Source organism: Alexandromys fortis, unplaced genomic scaffold (genome assembly GCF_014885135.2).
Source record: "Alexandromys fortis isolate MF-2015 unplaced genomic scaffold, M_Fortis_MF-2015_v1.1 scaffold_95, whole genome shotgun sequence".
Classification (NCBI taxonomy): domain Eukaryota; kingdom Metazoa; phylum Chordata; class Mammalia; order Rodentia; family Cricetidae; genus Alexandromys; species Alexandromys fortis.
In genome coordinates, this window is record NW_026067990.1 from 4,876,633 (window position 1) to 4,900,561 (window position 23,929).

The window sequence follows — 23,929 nt, forward strand, 5'->3', positions numbered from 1 at the left end:
AGGGGGAGGGAAAGGGGAGGCGGCGGTGGGGAAGAGACAGAAATCTTTAATAAATAAATAAATAAATAAATGAAAAATAAATTTAAAAAAAAGACCCAATCTGGATGGAATTCCTGATAGACACCTGTCGAATTAATTAATTAAAGGTTGGATATTCTTCAGAAGAAAATTTAGTTAAGGTAAATGTCACCTTCATAGTACATCTGATTCATTGCCCATTGTTAATTGGAAAATAAAAAATAAAATAGTGAAAATGTTCAAGATTGCGTAGTTCCTTCCTGTTTGGGTCTTGTCAGCTGTAATGAGTATATGAGGTGGAATTTTTTTAGTTTCTCTAATGATTAAATTATTAATAATTAATAAACCATTTAAAGATCATAAAGAACATCGGCAGCTCCAGAGCTAGTGGGAGTTGTCTATTTTCTATTAAATTAGATTAAATGAAATTTCTTATTTTAAATTAAAATAATGTGTGTGTATTTCATCTCACTTAACTTAAAACTATGACTCCAGAGCCAAATACGATAACTGCTTTCTAGGCCTAGCACTCAGGGGGTAAAAGTGGAAAGGCCGTGAGGTCAAATGAACCTGCGCTCCACAGAAACTTCCTGACTACGTGGAGCTACATAGGGAGACGCAGTGTCAAAAAGTGAAGGGATGAAGTGTGGCTCAGTAATAGAGTGCTTGGCCAGCAAGTCCACAGTCCATGTTTGATCCCCAGCACCCAAGACCAATTCTGCTCATTCTTGTGTAGCCAAGGAGACAAATAAGAAAGTCCCTGACTTCCAGGATTTCAGTATTCATTTTCTTGCCTTTCAACTTAAAATGTGGACACTTAACATGTGTTCTGTTCTGCTCAATGCTGTTGGGTTTCTAGAGTATGCCACATTTTGTGGAGGTGCTTATGGGAGCTTTAGGAAGGCATGAAGAGTTTGTTTGGATGGCTAGCGGCAAGGAGTCTGACACCAAACTGTTTTGTCTGACTGTGAATTTTGTCACTTGCCAGCTGCATGGCTTTGGGCAAAGAGCTATGACATTCTGTGCCCCACTTCCCTCATCTGTACATGGGAATCATATCCTGCGGGTGCCACATGAAGATTGAATGAGGTAGTGTGTACAGAAGAGTCAGAAGCACTCCTCCTCCATTAGCAATACTGTACAAGTTCTGCATCTTCATTAGCATGACCATCCTCACCTACCATCATCATCTCTGCCACTACAAAGGAAGGACTTGACTTGGCTTTGTAGTGTAAATTAAATTGCATGCTCTATTCTGTCTTTTCAACATTTTGACCAATTTAGTTAAGTTTCTGCTTTTCTCAGTTATTGTGTGGAACGTGTAGGACCACCCTTATCTACTTCTTTCCACTAGATTCTCTCCTCTGGAAAATCAGGACCAGAGGCATGGGGAAAGGAAATGCTAGAAGATATGGAGACGGATGTCTCTGGGATATAAGGGGCTTGCATGCCAGCTCTGTGTAAGTGTAAGGCAAAGCCTGGATAATCCCAATCTGTTAGTGTGCATGCTTGTGTAAAGCTGAGGCCGAAAGAAGTATGGTCACCAACGTGCAGTTGCGGGCATGGAGTACTTTCAGCATGCTGTGTTAAGTATTTGGTCATTGCTAAATGCTATGTGTGTTCAAGCTGTGATATCACCCCTCTGTGACATATATTCTCCAATAAATTGCTTAATCAGATTTAATTGCTTTGCCATTTCCAATGTGTTTAGAGCAAAGAACTGAGACCATAAAAGTTAACTGCTCTCAAAGAAGTGCAGATAAAATTCATTTTGGCTGCAATGCCCAACTCTCCTAACAATCTTCTCTACCCCAGTTTCATGAAATGTGGTTAATATTCACCATCTGAGTCTTGCGATCCAACTTCAGTGTTTCAGAGGTTTGGGGCTACAGGGCTCTTATTATTGGCGGGTGATGTTTTAGAATATGTGCTTGATTGAACTGTAGGAAACATAGCAATTTCACGCACGGTCAAGACCACACTTGCTTCCTTGGCTTTTAGGGATCAAGTGAGAGTGGGTTTCTCAGCAAGGCCTGCATGTGGCCAAGTGGGAAGAGCATTACTGTACATCAGGACAGATTTTAGGCCCAGTATACACTGGATAGCAGGCTGTATGATGACCTTAGTGATTTCATGGCTCTGGGTTATATGACTTGTGTCACAGTGTCTGTGCCTCAAATGATTTCTGTCATTATTTTTCAGAAACTTGTTTGTTTGTTTTTTTTCTTTACCAAAATATAGACAAGTCATCAGCTTAAAATTAAAACCGCTTAGCAGTTATTTGAGGTGGTGATGTGGAAATATTCTTCTCTGCCGCTATGACTGGGACCCACTAAAGATACTTTTACATTTAGTTTTGCCACAAAGCCTCAAAGAATAATGTGTTTCTAGATTCACTTGGGAGCTAATAATTGGAGTGGTTACACCAGCTTAGTGTAAGATATATGTGAAGCTGGAGTAGTTTATGCATTCTAAAGTATTTCAAAGTAATGATCCATTAAATAGGTCACAGAGACTACACGTGGCTTGGCTAAAATTGTAGTTAGTCAATTGGTGTGAGGCATCAAGTTTCTGACTCACAATGTAGTAATTGGGATCTGCTTTTAAACAGCAAGTAAAAGAAAAATTCTGCTCTCATTTATAACTCAATTTATTTATAACTGAACTTGGCAACGTCTGTCCAATGTCATTTTAAAGAATTCTTTCTAGTCTATTGTACTGTTATTGTGTGTGTGTGCATGTGCATAATATCTAGGCATCAGCAATCACATGTGTCAGGGCATACACGGGGAGGCCAAAAGACAGCTATAGAGTGACTTCTTTTCTTTGAAGTTACATGGAATCTTGGGGTTTAGCCCAGGATGTTAGATTTGAGTCTCTGCATTATCTTCTTGCCCCGAATGTTAATTTTTAAAGAATAGTTAATGGTGACATAGTTGGTAAAATACTTATTAGGGAAGCTGATTCAGGAGGATTCCAAGTTTGACATTAGGATAAGGCATAAGATAGAGGGAGAAAAAAAAGAAAACAGAAAAAGGAAATGAAGGTAAAGGAAAACGAGTAAAAGCAACAAGTATGACAAGCGGTGAAGAAGAGTATAAAAGGGGAAAGAGAGGAAATAGAAAGATGAGGGTGAGCCTAATGTTAGGAGGCTGATATACAATATAAGGAAGGAAAGGAAACAGCAGAAAAAGTCTGTTTGCCTAAAAGACTAGCTAGAGTTGAGGGTGTCTAAAGAAGAGAGCACAAATCCAGTCTTGAAGATGAAGTTCAATGTCTGAATTTTCTTTTACAGCAGATGCTTTCTCTTTTTTTTTTTTGTGCATGACATAAAGAAACTTGTGTTAGGTAAATTGCTCCAGATGTAAAAATAACAATAGACAAGATCATATAATCAATATTCATGTCTACAGTATTTATTCTTTTGATGGTATTACATCAATTCTTGCTTTTATAAAAATATGGAATGCATAAAGAATTTACACAGGGGCCATGCTAATCTTTCCTGTATCATTCCAGTTTTAGTATACATGCTGCCAAAACAAGCACCAATTCTTGCTTTGATAAAACCCTCATGCATGGATAGTTATATGTTCCTCAGGGTAGTATTTTAAACACTTCATTTTAAAGGATGCATAAAATGCCTTTGCTATATGGACACATGCACAGAGAAACCTAACCAGTCAGCAGCAAACACAAAAGCATTGTCTACTTCTCACATGAACAATGAAATGCATGTGTTACAACAGCCTCCGCAGAGGCAACACAACCTTGATGTTCTATTATAAACCTTTCCAGAGTTATTTTCATCCCCTCCTTTGGGGACAAAAAGACTGCTTTCTGGAGACTGGAGGGAAGGTTAAGCAGTTAAAAGTCCTCACTACTCATGCACCGGACTCAGCCTTTGTTCCCAGTACCCAAGTGTTGGTTCGTAACCATCTGTAACTCCAGTTCCAGGGACTCTGACACCCTCTTTTGACTTCCACCCATGCTTCACGGGTGATACCCACTCATTTACACAGACAAACACTCATACATACAAACTAAAAATATGTAAATCTTTTTAAAATAAGAGAAAGAAAATCTGCTTTTTTCTTCCAGAATCATCACCATGTGCCTTTTTGTTTATATCATCTTTCAATCAAAGGTGAAACAGATTATTCTCAATTGACTCCCTAATTCCTGACCCAAACGTGCCTTTTATCTGGAAGAGTAGCAGCAATATCTATGCTAATTTAACTAGTCACATGCAAAAGCATAACATGTAAGATTTCCAGATTTAGCAAACAAAAATCAAGGCTTCTCACATAAATTTGAATTTCAGAAAAACCACCATGAAATAATAATTAGCATGATTTGTTCTAAACATTGAATAGGACAGAAAAATATTAAGATCCATAGTTCATTTAAAATTCAAATTTAACTGGGCATCTTCTATTTTATCTGGCAACCCTTAATGTGATTTATAAATAATATCCAGATTATATAAACAAGAGACAGCAATAAGACCAATTTATAACTGTAGGATGGGAATCCTGCCTACTGATCGCTGCTTTCTTTGAGATAAAGGAGCAGCAGATGTGGGATTTGGTGAATGGCTATCAGCTGAGTGTAACCAACGTATAGAACAATTTCAGTAAGAGAAAGGAAACTTGCTAACTCTGTTGATTTGCATAAAGTATGCTTGTGTTTACTTATTTTATACTTACTTAGTTCAGACAAAAGGAGCAACTGAGATCAATTTGTGTCTTAAAATATCCTACTCCAGTCCAGGACCTGCTTCCTTCCAGAACTGCAGACACAGAGTTAACTGCCAGGCAGAAAGGTCAGTTGGCTTCATGTTTTGCAGCCTCACATTCGAGGAAAGGGAACCCCAACTTCCCAGTGTCTACACTTTTCATGCATGTGCCTTATTCGTGTCAATTCGTTCTCTCCCACAGTGTGCCTGCTTATAGCAGACAGTCTCTTATAATTTCCATAAAGACACTAAGCTATTTGCTTAGACACACACAAACATTAACACACATTAGCAAAGACACTACTGTCATTTTTTCTGAGAATGAAGAATGGATAAGCCCCTTGCTTCTACACAATGTGATGAGGGATAGACAAGAATCCTTAATAGTTGTGTCATGACAAGGTATCTTGCAAAGGACCGAATGAGTACTGGAATCATTAATGACTTTTTAGGATTTGTTGTTGCTTTTGGGTTAAGACATGGCCTTGTGTGGACCAGGCTGGACTTAAACTTGTTATATAGTTGAGGCTGCCCTTAAACTTTTGCTCCTCATTCTTCTGCCTCTAAAGTGCTGGGCCATAGACCTCAATCAACTAAAGTCACTTCATTTTTACAGAAGTGAAAACTGGTATTTCAGAATGGGTGAATTCCACATTATAGCTCCTATGGTTAGTAAATAGTTGTGTCAGAACCTAAAACCACATTTGGTTGACCACAGCTCCCGTTGTCATCATTGCAAGTTAAGCCTGAAATATCCCAAAGCTTCCCCAGGAGTTATTTCTTTAATGAAACCTAAGCTGTGACTTTCAGAAATTTATTGTGATGGCTTGGATTTCTGCTCCTTGCAGATTTTTGAGAAGAAATTTTAGGCCCCCAAATGATCATTATCACATCAATTATTACTGATCATGTTAGTGAAAGATTGACATATTGCGTAGGACTTTGCTTCTCAAAGTATGGTCCATGGACAAATAGCCCTAAATGAACGATCTCAGGCCTTATCGCAGAATTCCTGAGAGAAAATCTGAATTTTAACAGGTAGCCATTGGGCTTTGTGTTCACATTAAACTTAAAAAAATATTGAATGCTGACATAGGGTTATTTAGTACTTATATATTAGAAGATAGGAATAGTGAAATTATTGTTTTGCTCATTTTAAGAAGGAAAAGAAGCCACTGCTGCAGGCTTACTGAGGCAATGAGAACCTGTGAGGAGATGATAATAGAAACAACCTCCCTCATTCACTTTGCTTTTTTTGTACATACTTGCAACATTAGCATGAACTGGATTTACAGTATTCACACACCTGCTGAAGAAAATAGACACCTTAATTTGCTCCAGTGTAAGGAAACATCAGCCATCTCAGCTATGCCTTTGTAGACATTACAAATTATGTGCAATTTCAAAAAGATATTTAAACGCCCTAAATATGTGCTGCATTATCTGGCTTGTAATAGCAGTGTGATTAGCAACAGCAACGGGAAACCGCCTTGGAACTGTGTTATCAGGGCAATGGCAACTGTTCCTCAGAAGGTTCCCTCTTGCTCTCCAAGGTGTTTTGTCAACAGGGAAGTGACAGCGCTGACATTCTCAGCCTCTGGGCTCTCTGCGATAGTGTGGTAGTTACTTTTCATGTTGCTGTGTCCGGAGAAGTGACAGGGTGAAACTCAAGGAAGAGTTTATCTTGGTTTTCAGTTTGAATTGATACAGTGCATTATGGTAGGTAAGGCTATTACATGATGGCAAAGCTGTGTAGCGGGGACTCTCAGCTAAATGTAAAATGCACATATTTTTTGATCACATTAATTTATAAGCAATCAACATGTTACAATAATTGTGGAAAGTGAGTTTTTTTAATTGTTTTATAAATAATACCATTCAAAATTTCCACCTTCTCCCCTCCTCCCATTTCCCTTCCACTCCCCCACTCACCCTCCCCACTTCCTCTCCAGTCCAAAGAGAGGGCAGGGTACCCTGCCCTGTGGGAAGTCCAAGGCCCTCCCCCCTCCATTCGGGCTTAGGAAGGTGTGCATCCAAAATAGACTGGGATCCCAAAAAGCCAGTTTATGCAGTAGAAACAAATCCCAGTGCCATTATCATTGGCTTCTCAGTCTGGCCCCAATTGTCAGCCACATTCAGAGGTTCCAGTTTGATCCCATGTTCACTCAGTCCCAGGCCAGCTGGCTTTGGTGAGCTCCCCTTAGATTAGGCACACTGTCTCAGTGGGTTGACCAACCCCTCGCGGTCCTGATTAGCTTGCTCATATTCTCCCTCCTTCTTCTCTTCAAGTGGACCTTGGGAGCTCTAAAATGTGCATCTTTGTTGCCTTTCCAGTAACCTAAGAAGTACAGGTGAGATACTAGATAGATAGATAGATAGATAGATAGATAGATAGATAGATAGATATTCAAATTTCTATAGATTTGGTTAATAACTGTATTTCATAAAAGAACACTGAAAGAGATTCATACATCATCTCAGTGAACATCTAGATAATACATTTTTGGCTCTGCATTTTAGTTCTAGCTGCCAAGTTTACTACTGTACTTAGAAAACAGTCATCCAAAAACAAAGGGATAAGTCTGTGTTATCATAAAACTGTAGTTAGGTACTCTGACGTTTGAAGTTCATCTGATTTCCATACGCCATGAAATAGGCATCTTTGAGCTGTTTTCGGCCATTTAAAAATGTAGGAGGTGGGCTTGGTACATGAAGTGCTTCTTGTGCGAACATGAAGACCTAAGTTCAATATGCAGCACCTACCCAAAAGCCAATTTCGGCGGCACATGTCTTTTCACTCCTGTGTTTGGATGTAGGGGCAGATGAATGCCAAGGCCTCCCTGGACAGCTCATGTAGCTGCAATGGCATCCTCCAAGCTCAGCAAGATTCTATTGCAAAAATATAGCATGGAAAAGTTATTGAGGAAGATTATTTTGATGTTAACTTCTAGTCTCCACATGTACACATAACCAAGCACACTGAAACGTGTGTGTGCGTGTGCAGAGAGAGAGAGAGAGACTACACATACACATCACACCACTTCACACAAATATACACACATCACACATACATACCACATACATCTCACACACACACATACACCACCACCACACACACACAGACCACACACATACACCATACATGCAACAACAACAACGTGCATATACTACACACATACAGATGGATAAATAAATGAAATTAATTCGTGCGGCTGTTCTACAGCAGAAGTCAGTGGACCAGGATTGAAGAGTACAACCCCTGGAATTTAACAGCTCCTGCCAGAAGCAGATTCGTTCCTGTTAACTGCCCTGTTGTTTGTAAAAGTTTCATGTGTAATTAGAAATTTGCTCATCGTCAACTTTACTTTCAAGTGGAATAACTGAACTTGATTTTATTCAGCCAGTGTTTCTGAGGGTTAATTACACATGTTTTCATCGGGAAGAGCTGCAAAGAGTTCATTGACCCTGTCTTAGAGCTAGCATGTTGTCTAGGCTGCCACTCTGTTATCCTGGGCCCTGATCCAGGGCTCTCCACTGATAGAAAGAGTTTCTGAAGTCCTCAACAAAAACCAGACACAGAGTCAACAAGGGGTCTTTATCCGGAGAGAAGAGAAGGTCATTTGGAACAACTCAGCTGTAGCACTAACAGTCTTTCCCCTTTGCTTCTCGGTGCCACATCGCCACTCACCGCCACTCCCTATGCTGGAAGCCTGGCTTCAGGACTAGTTCGTTCTCGAGTTCCGCTACCTAATGGCTCCGGAGCTGCGGACTTCTTTAAGAATTCCTCATTTGAAATCTCAACCCCCAAAATCCCTAGACTTTACATCAGGTGACATGTCCAAACCAGATTTATCGAATTTGGATCGATTTAGCTGTAGCTATTATTATATGCCAGATGTTGAACATTTTAAGGCATGCTTTCATTTCATCTGCACAAAAGCCTGTCAGGTAAATAGTACCATCATCCTCATTTTATAGTGGGGGAAACCAAGACATAAGGAGAGTCTGCACATGTCCATGTTGAATAGCTTATCAAATGGTAGAGCTAAGATTGAGATCTAAGGTATTTGACCACTGATACGAATATCTAACCCCAAACACTCTGTAGCCTTTCCAAAGGCCAGAATCCAATCTCTCTACATCCTAAGTTTAGTAATGGGATAGAATCAGTGTTGAGAAAAGCATAGATTTTACTCTCAACTGCTAGTCAATTGCTTGGACATTTTTTCCCTTATCCAACAAGTTCTCTCTCTCTCACACAAACACAAATAATGAAATTAAAACTTAATTGTCTTTTGATAAGTATTTATTTTAACAATTTTTTCTTCTGTAGATTAGGATTCTAAATAGAGATATTATAAAGTATGGAATTATACAATCCTTCCACATGTATTGAATATCAGTTAATTAAAAAAAAAAACCTTGGGGATTTAGTACCAAACCAAAGATACTGAGGAGTCATATTGATGGAGGAGATGCTAAAATCCCTAGGGTGAGGTAAGACTGCCACATGCAGATATCTGTAGTGATATTTCATTTTTATTTAAATGGATAAAGCTTACCTGAAGTTCAGAGAGTAAAACAGTCCCACTGGTCAGCCTTACGGAGAAGACAACAATGACACACAACTTTAATCCCAGTAGCCATAGAAACCAAGCAGTAATGGTGCATGCTTTTAATCCCAACCCTGGAGAAGAATATAAAACAGGAGGTGATAGGTCCCAGTCACAGTCTCATTCTGAGATTCCTGGAGGGGGCAGGATTATCATTTCAGACTGAGGTAGAGTTAAGAACCTGTGGCTGGCTGTTTGGCTTTTCCGACCTTCAGGATGAACCCCAATATATGTCTCTGGGTCTTTATTAATCATGCTACAGATATCTATCCAAAGGCTGTACTATCCAAAATGATAGGAACCTGCTCAATACGGCTAATGAAATTTAAATTAAGTATAATTAAATCAATTTGAAAATGCAGTTCTTCAGCCGCACTACCCACGCTTAATTACTCAATTGCCACATATAACAAGTAGTTAGCATATTATGTAGCAAAAGTAGAACATTCCTGGAATCCCAGATAGCTCTACTGGACAGCACTGATTACTGACCTGGAGAAAAAAGAAGGGAGAGGACAAAAAGAGAGATACTGACAGACCTTGGATACCATTTACCAAAAGAAGTAAGAGAATGGAAAATGTTGGGATAACATAGATGATAATAATGATAGCTAGCAAGATTGCTAGGAGAATGTATAGTTGGGAAAGTCAATGACAGAAGTGTGACAAAGATAAAGAATGAAGTGTGGATCTCAATGTCAAGTGCCACCAAGAAGACTTGAAGTTCAGGATTGAAAAACGTATTCTGGATTTTGGTAAATAAGTGGTCATTTGGTGCCACCTTAGAGGGCACTGTTGATGGAGCTAATTTCTCCCTGGTACAGCACTAGATAGGGCTAATCCCAAGGCTCAGCCAGTGTTCTCAAAGCCTGTTTGCAGATGTGGTACATAGACACATCTTTCAATTTGGTCTTTGAGAATTTGATTGTGCCAATAGTTGTAATACTATGGATGGCTGTGTAGAGCACACCTCCTAATTTGCCTGCAACTCTGTGTCCTACTTAAGGCTTTTGGTCTTAGCCATTTCCAGAACAATTCGAAAGTGGGAAAGTGCTCAGGGCCCTAGAAGGGAAGTACTAACCTATTCAATGATGGAATGATGGTGATTGAGTTTGGTAATGAGACCTTTTAAAAATTCCCCAGCTTGGTGTGGTAGCAAGCCAAGGCAAGAAGATAACTGTGAGTTTAAGAGATTGGCCTGGTCTACATAGAAAAATCTTGTCTCATAAAATTAAAAACTGTGATCTTTGTCAAAATCCTTCATGAGTAACCATTAAGTTTTGAGTCGCACATGTGAGAGACCAGACAGTGCTGTGGAGACTTTTAAATCTCAAGCGCTGTCAGCAGTATTGGCACACGCCTTTTTAATTGACTGAAATTTGTTCCCTGGGTTCCTCCTAGGCACACTTAACCTGCTGCTTCTGCTAGATCAGGCCAGAGAGAAATTTAAATCTGTATATTCAGGAGTCAGAGTCAGGGGTTAGTGAAGAGAGAAAAATTGGGGTTCCTACAGTGTTTGGTAAATTCCTCAGGGAATGGAGGTAGGCTGAGAAGCCAGCCGCTGCAAGTGATCAGCTACAGGGCTGGGCATGAGATTGGAGAAATTGTAAGAGAGGACAGGAAGGAGAGTGAAGATCACTCACTTGATTCTCAGAGTGGTGTGGCCGCTGGCCTTCCAGGTGGAGAATGTTTCTGATACAGGCAGTTGACAGGAAAGTGAGTCCTGATTGACAGATGTTTTCAGAAGTTGGGAGAAGCTTTCATTTTTGTTTAGATTGGCCCTCACTTGATTGTTCTGGGGCTTCTTCGGCCCTCCCTCCCTCCTTCCCTCTCCCTCCCTCCCCCTCTTTCTTTCTTTCTTTCTTTCTTTCTTTCTTTCTTTCTTTCTTTCTTTCTTTCTTTCTTTCTTTTTGTCTGTCTGTCTTTCTGTCTGTCTTTCTTCCTCTCTCTCTCTCTCTCTTTCTTTCTTTTCTAAGTACTTCTCTTATGGTAGAGTGTTAGAAAGGCTGTGTAAATTTAAACATGCATCCTTGTTCAACTCTGCCATTGACTCAGTAACTTGTGGATAAAGTCCCTGTGGAGGACTATGATCTAGAAGGATACTTGGCAGCTCACATTGAGACGTCCTACTAGCTCTGTGGTCTTGGATAAGGTAGCTGAGCACTCTGAGCCTCAAGGTGAGGGCAAACCGGTTAGCCCTCTCTGTCTTCTTGCCTCCAATGAATGCCGGGAGTTTTTTTTTTCTTTAATCTCTACCACTCTGCTCCATCCAGATGGGAAAGCTCCAGAAGCTCGGTTTTCCTTTTGGTTGATTTTGAGATAGATATTTAACACGTAGTCCAGACTTCCATGAGATCTGAGATTCTTCTGTCTCAGTCTTCCAAGTTCCAAGATTCCAAGCATGTGCCAGCACATTGAGTTTTAGAACTGCAGTTCAGTATGGGAGGTCAACATCTAGGGATTTGCCTTAGCTGCCTGCTGCTTTGTCCATGGATCAACACTGGAAGGAAGGGCTTGATGTAGAGAAACCGCTTTTCACACGCTTGCAAAGAGCTTTGATTTCCCATCTTTCCCTTTAGGAGTAGTGTACATATGAGTACGTAGGCACACAAAGACATTCAAAGTGCCTGGTGTCACACGATTGCTTATTCCATTTATAGGGAATGCAACGGATTGATGGAAGACAGGATAAATGTGTTTAGTAATCTTCAGTGAAATGACTTTGTATCTGGATGCATTGACTGTGCCTAATTCAGAGACTCTCATATGAGAGTCTAAAATTAATATATAGTTGCTGAGGGAAACAAGTTCAAGAGCCAGAAAACTTATTTAGCTTTAGCAGTCCATATACCCTGACTGCATGCACCCTCACACAACCCACTGACATGCATGACACTTTGTAGAGTTTTCAGTACATAGAAAGAGTCTGTCAAAATCTTTCATTTGTACAGTCACCTGGTTAGACATTATTCAGAACAGAAGGGGTGATAAGATTTTGGACTTCAGAAGTAGCAAGAAAATTGAAAATTATTGAATGTCTCAGATCTTTTTCACTCTTAGACCTACCACACAGCCCTAAATTATAGGTGAAGAATTAATACTCTAAGCAGTGACATAATTCCTCAAATTAACCAGACTTCTAAGTAGCAGAGTTAACGTGGGTCTGACTTATAAGTTTGCATACTTTCTATTTATTCATACTGGGATTGGGAAGTAAAATAGCAGGATGTCTGACCCCTAGGCCTGTAGCTATAAGCAATCAACAGTTGTTGTGAGAGGGAGGAAATTTTCCCCAGTGGTGTAGTCATTAGAAAGTTGCCCATGATCCAGAAAATAATCCTGTATCTATGCACATACAAGCAAGCAACTTATTGAGCGAGCGAGCGAGCGAGCGAGCGAGAGAGAGAGAGAGAGAGAGAGAATATGAACGTAGGATAAGGTGTTTGGGGAAGAAGCGCTCCAGAGGATCAACAGGAAAGAAGAAAGGGTAATGGTGGTAAATATGATCAAAACATATTATACATATTAGATTATCAAAGAATAAAGTAAAATGACATATACTTGCATTGTACTTATTTGTTTTGTGGGGCCTGGAACATGTGGACATCAGAGGACAACTGGCAGAAGCTGGTTTCCTCTTTCAACTGTGGGGGTCTTGGGAATCTGACTCAGGTCGTCAGGCTTGGTAGTAAGTTCCTTTACCCACTGGTCCATCTCACCAGGCCCCCAAAGTATATATATTTTTAAAAAGAAGGGGGGCAATAGTAATAATACAGTCTCCAGAACTTGACCTTGGAGAGAGACAAGCAGCGGCACTGCCAGACATGGCTAAAGATATCCCTCTTTTCTGTCCCCATGTCTCTTAACAGTAAGCTGGACCCTTGGAGCTGATTCTCCATATTTTCTTTCTTCTCAGCCTATATTCACATGCCATTCTTCTCTTGTTTGCTTGTCCAAGGAAACAGGTGATGAGAAAAGCACACAGGAGGTGTCTGCCGGAGCAGTGCCCTGCTTTGCTTGCTATAAATATCTCCCTCTCTCAGGCAGTTGCCATAAATGGCATTTTATAGGGAAGGTAACCAGTTGGAAATGATGCCTAAGGAGATGTTAGGATACAATAGCTTCTTGGTGAACACAGTGCTCCTATTGTAGAAGGTTAGGGATGCGGATATCGTAAAACAGAGTGGGTTTATTATTGGTTTCATGATGTCATCTATAGCCCATGACCAGAGGATGTACAATTAATCAGAAAGTTGCTGCTTTATTTATGAACAAAGGAGCCAGTGACTCAGACCAACTTGTATTGAAAATGAGTGCAGGCTGTGTGCAAATAAAATGTTAACCCTTCCAGCTTGCACTGATTCCAAAAGCACTGTAGCCTGCCTGTTACTGCCATGTCAGTCCTGAAGAGTACATGTGTAATGAAGGAACCTGCCTGCTCTTTGGGCCTGCCTGCTAGTCAGATGCATTTACATTAAAGTATATGCATACTTTCCTGAAGTGACTAATAAAGGAAATGGATGGGCATGAATTCATTCACATAACCCCATTTCCATATTTTCCATTAGCAAATAGACAAAACATTGATTGTGGATCTATCATTTCATTAGCATAAGTGAAATGACCATTATATGAGATAGAACACATATATTGATTCTGGCTGTATTCTCTTAACAAAGATGAATGTTTTTATTTATGAGAGCTTTATAATAAAAATGATTATTTTTTGCTGAAAAGCAACCAAGAATTAAGGGTCTGTTGTGCTGTCTCTCATACTAAGATGCCTGAGGCAGGAAAACTTGGTCGAAGGTCAAGACCAGCCTGGGGTACACATTGAATTCCAGGCCAGTCTAGGCTAGAGTATAGTCCTCTATTTCAAAAATATAACAGTGAATGAAAAGAAATGAAAATAAAGAAACAAAAGAAAAGGGGACAGAAGCAAAAAGAACAGAGGGCTGTGGGACTAAGATGTTTCCGGAAGAGTATCAGGAATAGAACATCAAGAAGAGACAAATGACCTGGCTGGTACCTTCTGGATGAGAGGAGGAATTTAAGATTCTTTTCTGTCATTGCTTGTTCTAGGAGAATAGACAGTTGAGGGGGCTGGGAAGGGGCAGAGAAAGGAAAAGAGAAGAGGAAAGAGGAGTGTAGACTGAGGAGGAGAGGGGAGGGGAGGGGCAGGGCAGGGCCAGACAGTCAAGGCCAGGAGAAGAGAAAATGTGAGTGAATAAACGCTGGTCACTAAGACTAAGAGTTTTTGTATCACATGTCAAGTCAGGCCGAACTGGTGAGTTTTCAGTGTTTACTTCCTCCCCTATTTAGACCGTGCCTGGAAAGACTATGTACAAAGGTTGATGATCACTAGGATCAAGTAGAACTTCCACATACAGAGGAAGTATCTTGAGTCAGTAGATGTGACTTGTAACATGGCAATACATGCCAGGCTCCTTTCTCTTCTGTGGGGTATATGGAGGGAGGGATACTAAGCCCTGGAGGTGTGACAGGAGAAGGGTACTAGGTGACATCTATGGGGTTTATGAATTGCTCACTGACTCTGTTCCTTAGTTCCTACTAAGGAAAAGTCTAGTCACCATGATATCCTAGCTGATCAGGCACATGAGACCCTGCCAGTTTAGCACAGCTGCTAACAGCAGTCAGATCTCTGTAGAACGACTGACCTGGCTTCTCAGATCTCTGTTTTCTTTGTAGTGGAGCAAGTCAAGTATCTTTGCTTCAATCCCTTTAGAAATGAGTGTAGCAACAGTCTTTCTGTCTCAGCGTTGTGAAAGGAACTGAATTGGGCACTCCATGGTGTCTTCCTTGTCACACCGTATATATGGTAGAAACTCAGCAAATGGTCCTCCCCCGCCCCACTCACTTGGTGTTTTCATTCTACTCCCCATGTCCTTGTCCACTTCTCACTGTAATCCTCAGTATGCCGTGCCCCTTATTAATCTAAATGCTTCCATGCCGAAAGTCCTGTGTGAGACATTTTTATTTTGCTGTATTTCTTCCTGCACTTGAGCCAAGTCTTGTATACTCATTGCCAAGTCTTCTACCTTATACCTATTTCTAGGCACAGTGAGTACAACTCCCAGAAAATTTCTAGCCTTTCTTTTAAGCCTCCAAATGACATTTTGCTAATAATTGAAAATGAGAAAATACTGATTTATAGGTTTTCTCAGAAATGTACTAAGGTAAACCAGGTATGGTGATTTATATTGTAATTCAGCACTCAGTAGGTAGGAGTATTGCTGTGAATTTGAGTCAGCCTGGAGTACAAAGTGAATTACGGGTCAACCTGGACTACAGAGTAATAACTTGCCTTTAAAAAATGGAGAAGTACAGGGATGGAGAGATGGCTCAGCAGTTAAGAGTGCTGGCTGCTCTTCCTGAGATCCTGAGCTCAATTCCCAGCAACCACATGGTGGTTCACAATTATCTACAGTGGGATCTGATGCCCTCTTCTGGCGTAAAGGTGCAAATACAGACAGCATTCATACATAATATAAACCATTAAAAATGGAGGAAGGAAGTAGAAAAAAGGAAGGAGGAAGGGAGGGAGAGAGGGAGGGAGACAGAGAGAGGGGAGAAAGAGAGAGAGAGAGAGAGAGAGAGAGAGAGAGAGAGAGAGAGAAAATATAAATTTACTGAGGTATCACACTGGATTTAATTCCCCTTGAGGATGTATATTCAATGTCTACTAAATTCAGAGCCTTGTAAGCATCTTTCAAGAAAACTTAGTGGCAGACATTGCACAGAAAGTGCAAGTGATGAGGGAGGGATGGAAATGGGATAAAGTTGGCAGAAGGAGTGCTGAGAAAGCAGTGACCAACATAATAACATATGTGCTACTACCTAAGAGGCGAAGACTCCATACTTGGTCCTCCAGCAACATGTGGTTAGATGCCAAGGAAGTCATTGTCACAATAGGCATGCAGAAAGCATTGTACCCATTGCCTGTACCTCCTTCTGTGTCTCTGCAGCAGCAATTTGCCTGCAGCTCTACTATGTCTCGGGAATGCACTCAGGAAAAGATCTTATTGTATATTGTAGTCCTCAAGAAAGACTTCAAGGGATATAGTCCAGCCTGGAATTCGGCAAAGGAGATGAATGAGACAAAGAAAAGGAGGCGATTACAAATGAACTATGTGGAGTAGACAACGGGATCACAAGGCTAAAGCTAGAAATAGGCATGGTTGGTCATTAGAGAAGGGGGGCACAAAGGGAACAAGGCACATAGGGAAGAGGGCAAGAGGGACTTCCACAGTGCAGCAGAAAGGAGGAACTTGCAAGCCAGACTGAGCAATGCAATGATGTAACTGTACCCCAGGCAGCCTGGCTTGCAGGAAGGCTTCACTTGCCAAAACGCGGAAGCAAGAGGATTACAATTAACTAAGAGAAAGTGATTCTTTTTCAAAGCTTTCCCCGTCCTTGTTAGAAGCGTATGACCCTGGGTTCCTGCTTTTCTTTTTCTTTTTCTTTTCTTTTATTTTTCTTTTGTTTTTGTAGCCTGCGAATCCTCTTTGCTGCAAATTGTTTAGAAAGAAGTGAAAACGGCCGTCAGACTGCTTGGAGGAATAATTATTAGCAAATGCTGCCATCTCCAGGAAGCTGCCTGTTAATACCTGGCAGACTGCAGTAGGCCAGCCTCAAACAGGCTGCCCAGTAACGCTTGCTTCTGCCTTCCACACAGCTGCACTGGCTCAATTGGCTTATCCAGCTTGAAATTTGACTGCACAGCTGGAGGAGAGGAGAAGCTGTCCAGGGCTTCTAACGTCTGCGACTTTCAGCTGCCTTCTCTTTTCTCTGGTCTGCCAGGAATGTGTAGCAAAAGTCAAAAGTTACATAAAGGACCGGAAGGCCCTTGTGATTGTTTGCTGGTGCTACCATAATATAATACTAGATGTCTTTAGCATTTCTAGAGGCTAAACATTGAAGATCAGAATGTCAGGAGGTTTGGATTCCTCTGGGATTTCCAGGGTTTATCGAACTCAGTTGTAAAGTTGGATGAGTTTTCCTTTGTGTGCATACATCCCCAGTCTTGGTATGTGCTGATCTCTTCTTAGAACTCCAGTCAGATTGGCTTAAGGCCCACCCGAGTGACCCCATTTTAGTCCAGTCACCTGAAAAAGACCTGTTTTCAAACACAATGACATTCTGAGCTGTTAGGGCTTCATCAACATGTAAATAGGGTAGCACAATTAAGCACAAACTTCCATAGTGCTAACTGAATACTCTTATTCTTTCTTTGTCTGGAGATTTGTTTCCCCATTGTTCCCCGAAGAAACTAGAGTTGATCATATAGATATGGTGGACCTGGTATACCAAAAAGTCTAGCTGCCCAGAAGAAAAACTCATAGGTGTTTAGCACAAAGAAATTGTGCAAAACTTGAAATACAGTGAACCAATTTAATGTTGAGACAATGCTTCGTTTATTTTTCTTTAATTTCACAGAATTTATTATTTAAAAAGCTTGCAAATAAACAAAAACATCACACAGCAAAATAAATGAGACCCAGAGACTATACAACTCGGTGAACTTATATACAGTTGGAATAGGCATTTGGAACCAAAGCTGTGGAGCTTTACATTGAATTGTAAACTTTCAGCACTAAATTTATTTTGTGCACTTATCAGACACAAAAAAGATCTATTACAGAATTAAAACTAGAAAAGCAATTATCTTTATGTCCTCTTTCATAACTCCTTCCCATCACCTGCATTGAGTCCTTCTTATTTCCATATACGTAGCCTTTCTTCTCCTCTTTTCTTCATGTTATACTGTGCCCACATATACACTTGTTCAGATATTTCTATACACTATTGACTAGATTCTACATAAACCATCTAGCAGAAACTTCATTTTAATCAGTGTAGGAAGGGTTTTACTAGTGAAAGGCAATCTGTGCCATCACGTTTTTCTATGACAGCAGTCTGAGGTCAGTTACCGTGGTAGAGCTATAGCAGGAGGCATTCCTATATACACTGCAAATAATAAATCCAAATATCAACATTAGAAGAATGCAAAAGCCGAGGAGAAGATGAAGGAACGATGTGGCAGCCTTCCTGCTCCTTAGAGGGCAGGAAGACATGAAAAGTCCAGAAAACAGATTAAGCAGCCTATTCCAACACAAAAGCACCATCTGGGATGAGTAGAATACGATAGAGTCTATGTGTGTAAGACTGCTGCTGTAGGTTTGGTTGGATTTTTATTGGTTTTATGTGTGTGCGCATGTGCGTGCCATGTGGAGGCCAGAGGAGTCAGATCTACCCTTGGAGCTGGAGCTACTGGCACTTGTGAGCCCCATGAATTGGGAGCTAGGAACCAAAGTCTGGTCTTCTACAAAGAACAGCACATGCTCTTGTGCACTGAGCCATTTTTCCAGCCCTGGCTGCTGTTATTCAATAGACTAAACTAGTCTTGATAACTTGGTAGTGTTGGCAGCCAGGTCACATCTCAAGGCTAGCTCCCTATACATCACCTCGACTGGCTATCATCAGCTTAATTCGAGACATTTCCTGAAGGAAAAATTTGTACTTACAGACGTTAGACTTAAATTCCAACATTGCCCAGATTTGGCCACGGAAATAGAAAGGTTGAGACGATTGTAGAATTCATACGCTCAACTCAAACGCTCCAGGAGTCTTACGGTTTGGTATTGTTTATTTTCAGCCGAATTCAGTTCTTAAAACTCATGCATTCCAAGTAGGCAGAGTCTTGATAAATCAGCTATGTCCTGATGGCTGCACTCTACAAATCCAAAGTGTCGAAATGGAAAAGGCTCCCACAACTGCGCCATCATTTCCACAAAAAAAAAAAAAAAAAAAAAAAAAAAAAAAAAATAATTGCTCACGTATTTACTACAGCTATTTTCTTATCTGATAATTGAAACTAAGTCATTGACAGTGTCTCCCCTCCTCTGCAAGTGGCGCTGCAGCTTTCATGGGTCTGACAAATGCCTGAAAGAACCCACTTAGAGGAGGAGGAATTTGGACTCCTGATTTCAGAGGTTGTGGGGCATGCTTGGCTGCTTTTATTCCTCTCAGCCTGAGGTGAGGCAGAGAGGGCATGGTAGGGCGATACTGCCCACCTCACGCTAATCAGAAGGCAGGAATGGTGAGGCAGGGAGGGGACGACAACAATGGATTTTTTCCAGGCTACCTCTCTGTTACCTCCTTCTTTTAAGTAGCCTTCAACCACTGCCTTTCACTTCCTATTATTAATCCGTCAGTTCAGAGGCCCCCTTACCCAATCACAGCTAGAAATGCCCTCAGCAACACATACAGAGGCTTGCTTTTTCCAATCCAATCAAGTTTGTAATCAAGATAAACCATCATAGGGACTAAGTCACAGTAAGGGAAAAAAGAAAAGAAAACCTTCTAGCATTCAGTCTTTGAAAATGACAAAATTTCAAGACAATGTAAAAATTGAATAACTATTTCAATTTCTTAGTGCCTAGAACTATGCCTGGGATCCACTGCGCTCTCAGTAAATATCCAATGTATGAGTAACAGGATTAAACACATAAACACAATATGAAAAATGAAAAACCTGTAATACGGTCAGTTACCTAGGTACATATTCCACATTTCAAGATTATTTTCATGTTGCAGCTATAAAACAATCATCAATAAGGATGAGTTATAGAAGGTGCTGATTCAAACATAGATACCTCTGACTTTCCTGACAGTGAGAAATAGCCTCAGAGGATAAATGTCTGTAAAATAAATTGTTCACAAAAATACACTTGGGATTAAATCCGAGGTCCATGCTTTGACCAAAACAATGCGAAGGAATTGTGCACTTCAATGCAGTGTTAGGTGGAAGAGCTCAGCTACAGGGGTTTGGGGGCTAGACAGCCCTATGTATGGTCTCACTGATAAAAAGGTCACAGATAGGGTGGTCTTGTTTCATTGGTTCTGGGTGTGCCATCTTCAGACTGCTTGTTCACACTTGAACTCCTCTACCTGCCCATTCATGCTTACGTACAAATTACAAACATCTGTATCTAATGTCTTACATTTGAATTATTTGTCAGTATACACACAGATCATATTTAAATTGAGTGATGGAACTAAATATACATGACCTTGCAATATGCTCTCCTTACATCTAATTGTCCCATGGCTCGTGTGAGAGTGGAGAAATCTCTTATCTAATATAGACCATCATAGGTGATCAGTAATATGCTGGGCACTGTCATGTCTTCTATCTGGTGCTAAATTGTGTGTATACATCTGTGTGCGTGTGTGCCTGGTACACACCCTGGCCCAAAGTAATTAGTTTTTAGTATCAGAGCTTTGTGTCATGGTACACACCTTTAATGTCAGAGAGGCAGAGGCAGTCAGATCTGTGTGAGTGTGAGGACGGCCTGATCTACATAGTGAGTTTTCAGACAACCAGGGCTGCATAGTGAGACTGCATCCAAACATTCAGAAAGCTTTGGCCTATAGTGGTTACCTGCTACTCACTTTTAAAATAATGTTCAGCAAGTGTATTTTCCTTACCTGTACTAATGAAAAAAAAAAAGTGGGGAATGAGCACTGCAGTTCACTGTTGCAATGGCTGATAACACCAGCACGCATCTTAGACTACTTTCTGACACCTCCTTCTGTCTCACGGCTCCATCCCGAGTCCTTAACTAACTTCTTCAGATTCTACATCCACATGGGATATGTCGCCACTTGTATTTTCTTAGTCACTGTATGTATGTCTTCATTAAGGTTGTCGTCATTGATCTTTGATCAGATGACAATTTCAAAAGTCTTTCTTCCTCTAGTCTTAAGATCTGTTACCACTCACTACATCAGACTTCATGCTGCAGCCAGTGAGATCTTTCTAAACTGTTGATCAAATCAGATGTATCCCTTGCTCCAAGCCATAGCTTCATTCCACTCTGGCATTTGGTACTCTCAAGTGTCTTTGTTGACCAGGAATTCATAGAAGAGATGACCACTAACAACTTCCACAGCTTAATCATACATGTCATCCCTGGCATTCTGTGTTCCAGCCATCCCTAACAGCTTTGTCTTACTTAAGTCTTTGAACTTGGTCTCCATACCTTCATTCTCTAAGATTCTATAGTCTAAGGAAAACAAGCTTTCAAAATTAATCTCCAAACCCTTGCTCTAAAAAGGGCTTTTCTGATCACCCTGGGGCTACATTTGATAGCCTTCATCTGTAATTAATGCCTTGTGGTTCATTTCTGTCACTACACTTACTACCTTGTATACACAGGCATGTGTGTTGATCTGTCTCCTGGGAGCTAAGAGCCCATTGGGGCAGAGGCTCTTTATGATTCCTTTAGATTCTGCATGTTTATAGAACAATCACTTTCCTCCATGACTGCCTCCTGCTCTTCTGTCATGTCTCAGCCTCTCAAACGCTTTCTCTAACTCTAGCCTTCCAACTCAGTTAATGAGTTAAATGCCCATCCATGCTACAGAGAACTCCTTCGTATGTTTGGGTTTCTTTTCCTCCCCTCCCCTCCCCTCCCCTCCCCTCCCCTCTCCTCTCCTTTCTTTTCTTTCCACATTTCCCAAAGCCCAGAACTACAATGAAGGCCCTGAATCTCCATTTCTGGGACAAAAGACTTCTTTATAGGAGGGAGAGCCTTGGTCTTGCCTGGAAGTGAAGTGTCAGACTTTGTTGACTCCTCATGGGAAGACTTACCCTTTCTGAGGTGTGGATGGTGAGGTGGGGTGGGGAAAGGTGGAAGAAGCAGGAGGAGAGGAAGGGGTGAGAATTGGGATAGCTATATAAAATGAGAAAAAAATTATATTAAAATTTTTCTTAATATGAAAAAGAAGAAAAAGACTCGAGTTTTGTCAATTATTAAATACCAAGTATCCAAATCCCTGCCCTTGTGAGCTGCAGATTGACTCAGGAAACTTGCCCCTTGGCTAGCCCCGCAGTTCCAGTTCCTGCACCACCTGGACAGTGGTTTCCCATAATGCCAAAAGCATTTGCCTTTCTTCTTGACTGGGCCACCTTCACCTATTCACTTGTCCTTTTATTGCCCACCTTGTTCCCAGGTTCCTTGCTTTCTGCTGAGTGCTGGCAGTTTCCTAGACTATGCCTTGAGAACCCGGTTTCTTGCCAATGGCATGGTCTCTGCCGTTATTAAGCGGAAAGTACACAGATGAAACCACCAGATCCTTTGAGATAGAAGCTGCTGTCTCTGCCCAGGCTACAGGAGTCTGGGGGAGACCCTGAGGGAGTGTGCTAGCCATCTCACAAAACTGTTTTACTTGGGTACGCTGGCCAAGAAGAGGAAAATGGAAGGAACTAGCCCTTGTCAAGTGCTTATATGTAAGGCACTATAGTAGGTGTTTTGTGTTATGCAACAACACTTTTACAGCTACACTGGGAGATGAGATCTCTATACTCATTTCACAGGGGAGGAAACTGAAGTAGAAATAGATGAGGAAATAGCTTCATGGAAAGCACAGCTTCTAACGAGAAGCAGACTCCAGAGCTTTTCTATGTAGTTGCAGAGACCACACTTTTTTATTACTTTGCCTCTTGCTTCTTGGTCAACCTAAAGGGTGCATCCCACCTTCATTATGTTTCCAAACAAATACCATAGATATCAATAAAAAAAATACTTACTGCTTGCCCTTTCCCTAACTCCAGAGCCAAACACGCATGGAAATTTCTTTATAGGTAGCAGAACTAGGTACCTAGGCTGTGTTCCAGGTTTTGGTAGGATCCTTTCTTTTAGAGACAGGGTTTTACTGTGTAGCTCTAGCTGTCCTAAAACTTACTATGTGAATCAGACCAGCCTTGAACTCACAAAGATCACCTGCCTTTACCTCCAGAGTTCTGGGATTAAAGGTGTGTGCACCACATCTGCCCTATCTGTATCTCTCTCTCTTTCTTTTCATTTGTTCTATGTGTCTTTTACATCATGTATCTTGATCCTATTCATTTCCCTGTCCCTTTGCATCCACCCTCTGCCCCTGCACCCATGCAATAAAACAAAATTTGAGAGAAAAAAGGAAAAGTTAAACATCTCATCATGGAAGCTGCAGTGGGACATAGTGAGTCTCATTGTAAACCCTTTTGTCCATATATTGCAAATGTTCATTGCAAAGAGCCATTGGTCTGGTTCTAGGTCTCTGGTTTCTGCTACACATCAGTAGATGCTGAGATCTCAGTGCGACTCTTCTTGCTTATCCTGTTGTTGTCCTGGGTTGTGGAGTTCCTGCAGCTTTGTGTCTGAGGGTCAGGTCCTTCATGTGGTCCAGCAGTTCAGAGATGGGGTGGATGTTGGGACGGGCCAAGTAATAACCCTGGATCTCTTATAGAGTTTCCTTTCTCCCATCTTACCTTTACCTTAGCACATTCTCTGTACTGCTGTCCAAGTGACCTTTCTGGAAACAGGTGATCCTTTTACAGAGTAAAATTCAATTGTCTTTAGTAGAAAGTCCAAACTCATTGATCTAGCTTACTAAATTCCATACCATCTAGTTCTTCAGTGTGCACCAACATAATCATATCTTTTGTGCTCTTACTGCTATAGTATTACAGGGTCAGTTTATATATGACTATATA

At 40.9% G+C, this 23,929-nt stretch overlaps 1 protein-coding gene and 1 pseudogene across 1 annotated transcript in view; one reads left to right on the forward strand and one right to left on the reverse strand.

Moving 5' to 3' along the window:
* The window catches only part of Fgf13 (fibroblast growth factor 13), a 489,037-nt gene that overhangs the window by 335,013 nt on the left and 130,095 nt on the right, over nt 1-23,929 (forward strand). The gene's annotated exons all lie outside the window — the stretch shown is intronic.
* On the reverse strand, nt 3,474-3,567 carry LOC126512141 (uncharacterized; annotated as a pseudogene).